This window comes from Budorcas taxicolor, chromosome 3 (assembly GCF_023091745.1).
Source record: "Budorcas taxicolor isolate Tak-1 chromosome 3, Takin1.1, whole genome shotgun sequence".
In the NCBI taxonomy this organism is placed as follows: Eukaryota; Metazoa; Chordata; class Mammalia; order Artiodactyla; family Bovidae; genus Budorcas; species Budorcas taxicolor.
The window spans coordinates 110,676,567-110,686,054 of NC_068912.1; positions in this window are offsets into that span (position 1 = coordinate 110,676,567).

Sequence of the window (9,488 nt, forward strand, 5' to 3'; positions counted from 1 at the left end):
CCACTGGAGAAGGCATCAGCTACTCATTCCAGTATTCCTGGGCTTCCCTGGTGGCTCAGCTTAGCTTCAGAGTGATGACACCTTCAAGTACTTGTGTGGAGAGGGCCTGGAAGGACACGTAGTTCACTGTAGGGGTAAGAGGTGATCAAGATCAGGTAGAACATCATAATCACTTCAAGCCAAGTCTCCTTCCCTCTCCCCCAATCCATAAACAAGTAAATAGAGAAATAAATACATAAATGTTCCACCAACACAGCATGATTTTCCTTAGCAAAGGAAAGCCATACTGAGTGAGACACTTTGGTTAATCCAATGTTTCTCTTATTGAGAGATGCGATCTAGATTCTGATTAGATCTGCTGGAAGACTTACTCAGGTATTGATACCAACCCTTCCTATAGGATATTTGCTTGAAAGTTCAATAACAAGAGTACTGGAGTTTGTGCAGCTGGCTGCTTTCCAAGGAGGTGGACGAAGTGCCATAGCCACTGAGACACCTAGTGGTGAGTATCTTTACTACACTGTTAGAATTTGCCATTTGGGCCTATTTAGCTTGCCTGGCGGAGAAGGCAATGGCACCCCACTCCAGTACTCTTGCCTGGAAAACCCCATGGACGGAGGAGCCTGGTAGGCAGCAGTCTGTGGGGTCGCTAAGAGTCGGACACGACTGAGCGACTTCACTTTCACTTTTCATTTTCATGCACTGGAGAAGGAAATGGCAACCTACTCCAGTGTTCTTGCCTGGAGAATCCCAGGGATGGGTGGAGCCTGGTGGGCTGCCGTCTATGGGGTCGCACAGAGTCGGACACGACTGAAGCAACTTATCAGCAGTAGCAGTAGCAGCTTCTCAGGTGGAGAAGGCAATGGCACCCCACTCCAGTTACTCTTGCCTGGAAAATCCCATGGACAGAGGAGCCTGGTGGGCTATATAGTCCATGGGGTCACAAAGAGTCAGACACAACCGAATGACTAACACTTTCACTTAGGAACCCCTTATCACTGGGAGGAGTGGGTTTGGGGACCTCAGGTGCCCTCCTTTCTGCTCCAAAATAACTTGAGGCCTCTATTGTGTTTGTGAAGCTACAGAGATAGATCTGTGCTGATAGATCTGGAAACTGAATAGCCTCTGCAAAGCTGGAACTACAAAGCTAATTAACACAAATTAAGCTGACCAACATGGTAACTCAGGCCTTGGGATACAGTTGAAGATGTAAATTTAGCCGATTCAATTAATATTCATTAGGGAGTGGCAATATGTTTTATCAAGCATATTATCTCTACCTCCTACTTTCTATGCCTTATAAAAAGTCAAACCAGAGAATTATTATACTTTTTATTATTGAAATTATGATTTGAATTGTAAGTTCATCCACATTCAGAGTATTGTAGACTGAATATTGTTCTACACGCCATTCAGCATAATTTTCCATATATTTGAACTATGGAGTTGTGTTTAATATCAGAAATTAGTCATTTATGACTGGGGCCATTCTTCAATGACTAAGAAAAGCCATGAAATTAAAAGACGCTTATTCCTTGGAAGAAAAGTTATGACCAACCTAGATAGGATATTCAAAAGCAGAGACATTACTTTGCCGACTAAGGTCCGTCTAGTCAAGGCTATGGTTTTTCCTGTGGTCACGTATGGATGTGAGAGTTGGACTGTGAAGAAGGCTGAGTGCCGAAGAATTGATGCTTTTGAACTGTGGTGTTGGAGAAGACTCTTGAGAGTCCCTTGGACTGCAAGGAGATCCAACCAGTCCATTCTGAAGGAGATCAGCCTTGGGATTTCTTTGGAAGGAATGATGCTAAAGCTGAAACTCCAGTACTTTGGCCACCTCATGCGAAGAGTTGACTCACTGGAAAAGACTTTGATGCTGGGAGGGATTGGGGGCAGGAGAAGGGGACGACTGAGGATGAGATGGCTGGATGGCATCACTGACTCGATGAACGCAAGTCTGAGTGAACTCCGGGAGTTGGTGATGGACAGGGAGGCTTGGCGTGCTGCGATTCATGGGGTCGCAAAGAGTCAGACATGACTGAGCAACTGAACTGAACTGAACTGAATGGATTTGTTCTTTAATTCATTCAAATACATGTTGAGTATCCACCACCAGGTTGGAGGGATTTGGTGGCTTAAAGAGAATCTCAGTCATTGCCCTCATGATCTTATAGACTTAAAGAGTACAATTTAGAAAGTCTGTACAATAGAGTGGGATGAGTGTTATGAGAGTGTAAGTTCAGGATGCCAATCAAATGATGCAACTTGGTCTTTCTTTGGGGTCACAGGAGGCCTTCAGGGAAGGGTAGGTATAAGTTAAGTCCTAAAAGATGGATAGGAGCTAACCAAAAAGTGGTAAGAAGGTAGCTAGAGAGAGATTATTTCAGGTGAGGGCAAGTTAAAAGAACTAAAAGGTAGCCAGTATGACTGCAGCAAAGAATGCAAGAGGGAGAGATAACTGGAGAGAAATGTGATGGGAATGTTCACCTTAGGAATTTAGGAGTTTGTATTTTTTTTTCCTATGGACAATATGAAGACAACAAGGGGTTTTAAAAAGAAGAGTAAGAAGCATCAGATTTGCTTCTTTAAAAGATAATTTTGATTGCTACCTGGGAAATAGAAAGAAATGGCAGTAGTGACAGCACTTTTAGGGCCCACTGCTTTGGGAGCATGGTAAACAAAGTAAGTCAGAAAGAGAAAGACAAATACCATATGATATCACTTATATGTGGAATCTAAGTATGACACAAATCAACATAGCTATGAAACAAAAACAGACTCAGATATAGAGAACAGAATTGTGGCAACGGTGGGTGGGTGGGGATAGAGAGTAGGGGAGGGAAGGCATGGGTGTCTAGGATTAGCAGAGGCAGAGAATTATAGACAGGATGGAGAAGCAAGATCCTACTGTGTGTGTGCTTAGTCTCTCAATTGCATCCGACTCTGCACCCAGTGTAGCCTGCCAGGCTCCTCTGTCCATGGGATTTTTCAGGCAAGAATCCTGGAGTAGGCTGCTGTTTCCTTCTCCAGGGGGATAGTCTCATCCCAGGGATTGAAGCCACCTTTCCTGTGTCTCCTGCATTGCAGGCAGATTCTTTACCCACTGAGCTATCAGGGGAGGCCCTACTGTGTAGCACAAGGAACTATATTCAATCTTCTGTGACAAACCATAATGGAAAAGAATATGAAAGGGAATAAATATAGGTATGTATATGTACACTTTGTTGTACAGCAGAAATTAACACAACATTGTAAATAAACTATTTATTTTTAATAAAATTTATTTAAAAAATAAGAGCCATTACTAACCTTGCCTCTTTGAAAATACACTAACCAGACATTTGTTACTGAACTCAATTTGTCTTCTGGCCTATAACATTCAAGAGCTTCTGAATTTTTTTTCAAAATAATAGCTAGTATTTATTGAGCACTTGACAACTATACTAAACACTTCACCTAATCTTTACAACTTCCCTAAGGAGTATGTCAGAAAAGTACAGAACCTTGGGACAAGGCCCTGGAGATGGAACCAGAGCCTTAAAAACTGTTATGTTTCATTCATTCATTTAGTATGTTAAGCATTTCTGTGCTCTTGTCTGTTAGGTACCAATGGTACAGACTTAAAGAACTTTGACAGAATCTCAGTGCAACAGAGGAAATAGACAATAAACAAAAGAAATAAGATGAATACTAGAAATTGTAAAGAGAACTCTCATGTATGTTACATCACATATGAAATGGCATTACAGAGAAGGGAGAAGACTTTCGAGGTGACATTCAATCTGACATAGAAGAATGAAGAAGCCATAACTCTGCAGAAAGTTGGGGGAAGCGCACTTTGAGCTGGGTAAACAGCAAGCTCAAATACCTTGAGGCAAAAACCATACAGACGAAGTAACTTGATAAATCCTAAGAAAAGACAGGGGCTTCCTGTGGGTGGGGTTTGGGAACTAGAGAGATAAGAATGGGGAAGCAGATGGAGTGGGGGGGGGGGTTGGAGGGGGGCAGGCGGGGCGGGGGGGTTTTTTAAATCTTGGTAAGGTGTTTGGATTTTTATTCTAAGAGCAATGAGAAACCACTGAAGGCCTTTAAATAGGGGGAGGAAAATGACATCTGAATTGTTTTTTCCTAAAAGTTCACTCTAGCTGCTGAATGGAAACTGAATTAGGGAGGACCCAGAAAGAAAGCAAGGAGAAAAGTTATAAAGTGGTTGTAGTGAGACTTCCCTGATGGTCCAGCGCTTCAGACTCCACACTACCAATGCAGGGGGCCAGGATATGATCCTGAGAACTAGACCCCATATGCCACAACTAAGAGCCAGCACAGCTAATCAATAAATATTTTTTTAAAAAGGTGGTTACAGTAATTTAGGTGAGAGATGGAGAGAGAAAAGATTAGGTTGTAGTGATATTTGAGATATATTTCAAAGGTAGAAATGACTTTTTAATTTCATGCAGAGGATAAATCCCTGTTATGGTTAACTATCTGATGCCATTTACTATGCTGGGGAAGACTGGAAGGAATATGTTAGGTTGATAAAGTTAAGAGCTCCAGATTGGACATATTAAATCTGATATGCAAGCTAGACCTCTGAATGGAGATGTCTAGTCAGTAGTTGGATATATAAGTTGGGAACTCAGAAGAGAGATCTACCCTATCAAGTAAGTAAAAATGTAAAGATTATTAATCTTTAGAAGGTGCTTGAAGTCTTGAAGAGACTATCTAGATCAAAAGAAAGCCTGATTGTTAAAGTGAGTCCCAAACTGAGATGTGAACTATCTCATCATTTAGAGGTCTTAAGAGGAAGAAGTCAGCAAAGGAGACGTCACTGAGGCAAGAGGAAAATCATCCGAGTGTGATGTCACAGAGGTCAGTGAGAAAGTGTTTCATCAAAGACAGAGTACCATCTATGTTGAATGTTGCTAACAGGTAAAAAGAAATAGTATAGAAAATTTTTATTGAATTTGGCAATATGTAGCTCACTGGGGAGCTTACCTGGTGGCTCAGTGGTAAAGAATCGACATACCAATGTAAGAGACGTGGGTTCCATCCCTGGGTCTGGAAGATACCCTGGAGAAGGAAAGGGCAACCGACTCCAGTATTCTTGCCTGGGAAATCCCACATGGACAGAGGAGCCTTATGGGCTACAGTCCTGGGGTTGCAAAGAGTTGGACACAACTTAGCAATTAAAACAGTAGCAGCAGCAACAGCAGGCTCATTGGTATCCTTGGCAAGTTTATCAGAGAGGGGCCCAATTGAGGTGGACTGAAGAGGCAACAGAGGCAAGGAAACAGAGACCTTCAACACAGACAAGACCTTTTAGAACTAACACCAAAAAAAGAAAAACACCATGAAAAAGAGATGTCCTTTTCATCATGGGCACCTGGAATGCAAAAGTAGGAAGTCAAGAGATACTTGGAGTAACAGACAAGTTTAGCCTTGGAGTACAAAATGAAGCAGGGCAAAGGCAAAGAGTTTTGCCAAGAGAACGCACTGTCATAGCAAACACCCTCTTCCAACAACACAAGAGACAACTCTACATGGACATCACCAGATGGTCAATACCAAAATCAGATTGATTATACTCTTTGCAGCAGAAGATGGAGAAACTCTCTACAGTCAGCAGAAACAAACATGATCTGACTGTGGCTCAGATCATGAACTCCTTATTGCCAAATTCAGACTGAAATTGAAGAAAGTGGAGAAAACCACTGGACCATTGAGGAATGACCTAAATCAAATCCCTTAGGATTATACAGTGGAAGTGACAAATAGATTCAGGGATTAAATCTGATAAGAGTGCCTGAAGAACTATGGAAAGAGGTTCATGACATTGTATAGGAGGCAGTGATCAAGACCATTCCCAAGAAAAAGAAATGCAAACAGGCAAAATGGTTGCCTGAGGAGGCCTTACAAATAGCTGTGAAAAGAAGAAAAGCAAAAGGCAAAGGAGAAAAGGAAAGATATACTTATCTGAATGCAGAGTTCCAAAGAATAGCAAGGAAAGATAAGAAAGCCTTCTTCAGTGATCAATGCAAAGAAATAGAGAAACACAATAGAATGGGAAAGACTAGAGATCTCTTCAAGAAAATTAGAGATACCATGGGAACATTTCATGCAAAGATGGGCACAATAAAGGACAGAAATGGTATGGACCTAACAGAAGCAGAAGATATTAAGAAAAGGTGAAAAGAATACACAGAAGAACTATACAAAAAAGATCTTCTTGACCCAGATAACCACGATGGTGTGATCACTCACCTAGAACCCGACACCCTAGAGTCTGAAGTCAAGTGGGCCTTAGGAAGCATCACTATGAACAAAGCTAGTGGAGGTGACAGAATTCCAGCTGCACTACTTCAAATCCTAGGAGAGGATGCTGTGAAAGTGCTGCACTCAATGTGCCAGCAAATTTGGAAAACTCAACAGCGGCCACCGGATTCGAAAAGGTCAGTTTTCATTCCAATCCCAAAGAAAGGTAATGCCAAAGAATGTTCAAACTACTGCACAATTGCAGTCATTTCACAATCTAGCAAAGTAATGTTTAAAATTCTCCAAGCAAGGCTTCAACCGTACGTGAACCAAGAACCTCCAGATGTTCAAGATGAATTCAGAAAAGGAAGGAGAACAAGAGATCAAATTGTCAACATCCATTGGATCATAGAAAAAGCAACAGAATTCCAGAAAAAATCTACTTCTGCTTTATTGACTACACTAAAGCCTTTGATGGTGTGGATCACAACTAACTGGAAAATTCTTAAAGAGATGGGAATACCAGACCACCTTACTGCCTCCTGAGAAATCTGTATGCAGGTCAAGAAGCAACAGTTAGAATTGGACATGGAACAACAGACTGGTTGCAAATTGGGAAGGAGTATCAAGGCTGTATATTGCCATCCTGCTTAATTAACTTATATGCAGAGTACATCATGCAAAATGCTGGGCTGGATGAAGCACAAGCTGGAATCAAGATTGCCAGGAGAAGTATCAGTAACTTTAGATATGCAGATGACACCACCCTTATAGCAGAAAGTGAAGAGGAACTGAAATAGGAGAGTGAAAAAGTTGGCTTAAAACAACATTCAAAACACTAAGATCATGGCACCTGGTCCCATCACTTCACGAAAAATAGACGCGGAAACAATGGAAACAGTGTCAGATTTTATTTTCTTGGGCTCCAAAATCACTGCAGATGGTGGCTGCAGCCATGAAATTAAAAGACACTTGCTCCTTGGAAGAAAAGTTATGACCAACCTAGACAGCATATTAAAAAGCAGAGACATTACTTTACCAACAAAGGTTCATCTAGTCAAAGCTATGGTTTTTCCAGCAGTCATGTATGGATGCGAGAGTTGGACCATAAAGAAAGCTGAGCACTGAAGAATTGATGCTTTTGAACTGTGGTGTTGGAGAAGACTCTTGGGAGTCCCTTGGACAGCAAGGAGATCCAACCAGTCAATCCTAAAGAAAATCAGTTCTGAATATTCATTAGAAGGACTGATTTTGAAGCTGAAACTCTAATACTTTGGCCACCTGATGGGAAGAACTGACTCCTCGGAAAAGACCTTCATGCTGGGAAAGATTGAAGGCAAGTGGAGAAGGGGACAACAGAGGATGAGATGGTTGGATGGCATCACCAACTCGATGGACATGAGTTTGAGCAAGCTCTGTGAGTTGGTGATGGACAGGGAATCCTGGCATGCTGCAGTCTATGGGGTCGCAAAGAGTCAGACAGGACTGAGCGACTGAACTGAACTGAACTGAGCATAGACAATTTTAGTGCTGTTGTAAAGAAGAGTGGAAGAAATGAGATGATAGGGTAAAGAGAAGGTTTTGTTTAAGATGGAAATGATTCAGTAGAAGTAACTGATGATACAGCAAAGAAAATTCCCTGAGACGGCACTGGGGGTGCAGCGTGGAATCCAAATCACTGGGGCAGGAGTGGTGGGTGGGGGCCTAGGGCTTGCCCTTTGGTAGTGGCAGAGATACACTTTTCATGATATCACGGAGGAAGTCAGAGATGATGGGTACAGATCCTGGTGGCTTCTAGCTGGATGAGAATGTTCCTATGCAGTGATTGTTATTTTCTCGAAGAAATATGAGAAGTCATTAGTTATGGGGTGTGACAGAAGAGAGTGTTGGAGTTTGAACAGAGAAAGCATGAAATACACTATCTCTGGAAGAGAGAAAGTGAACTTACTAGGGAAATTCGGTAAGATTGACAGGAAAAGCCTAATGCCCTTTTGAGAACTGTGGTCAAAATTTAAAGTGAAAGCCTCAAGCCCTTGTTAAAGAAGGTGAATTCTTTGGTTTAACCAGAAACAGAATTTTACCAGGTGAGTATAATGGAGAAAGAGTTATGGCAATCGTAACATCTAAACTAGGTGACATAAGTTATGAATGTGAAAGTGAAAATTTTGGAGTTGTTTTTCTTTTTTCTGGCTGGATGGCATGTGAGATCTTAGATCCCCAACCTGGGATCAACCCTATGAACCCTGCAGTGGGAGCATGAAAGCCTAACCACTGGACTGCCACGCAAGTCCTGGTTTGGTGGTTCTGATGAAGTCAGACTCAGAAGTTACTATGTTGGCTGGGATTCCGAAATAGAGAATTTTTTTAAGGGATGTTATTCCTGGCAATAACTAACAGGATTAACTACGATGTGGGTGGGGTGGCTAACATAGGATAGAAGGAAAGATGGCTGGAGGTGAGGAGGTAAAGGATTGACAGAGTATTACTGGGTGGTCATCCATTCAGATGGTGAATGATGTACAGAATTAGAAAAGAAGACATGAGCCATGGGCTAATATTAACCAGAGGTGTGATCCACCCAAAGGTCTCTGCTGCTGCTGCTGCTGCTGCTAAATCACTTCAGTCGTGTCCGACTCTGTACGACCCCATAGACGGCAGCCCACCAGGCTCCCCCGTCCCTGGGATTCTCAAGATGACACTAATTAGGAGAGGTATTAAGTGAAATGGCTCATGCACTTCGAAATAAGAAGGATGTTGTTCATTGGTTGATTCCATATATTTTTTTAATATGGTAATTTTAAAATATCTTAATCTGTTCATCAAGTGTTTTGTGGTAGAATTAAGAAAAATGTTTAATTTCTTCTGTGATTTGTGTTTGTAAATAGTCTATATGCTGCTGCTGCTGCTGCTAAGTCGCTTCAGTCGTGTCCGACTCTGTGCGACCCCATAGACGGCAGCCCACTAGGCTCCGCCATCCCTGGGATTCTCCAGGCAAGAACACTGGAGTGGGTTGCCATTTCCTTCTCCAATGCATGAAAGTGAAAAGTGAAAGTGAAGTCGCTCAGTCGCGTCCGACTCTTCGCGACCCCATGGACTGCAGCCTATCCCTCCGTCCACGGGATTTTCCAGGCAAGAGTACTGGAGTAGGTTGCCATTGCCTTCTCCGAAATAGTCTACATATATAACACAAAATCAAGGCCTTTTTGAGCAAAACACTCACTTAAGCCTATTTAGAC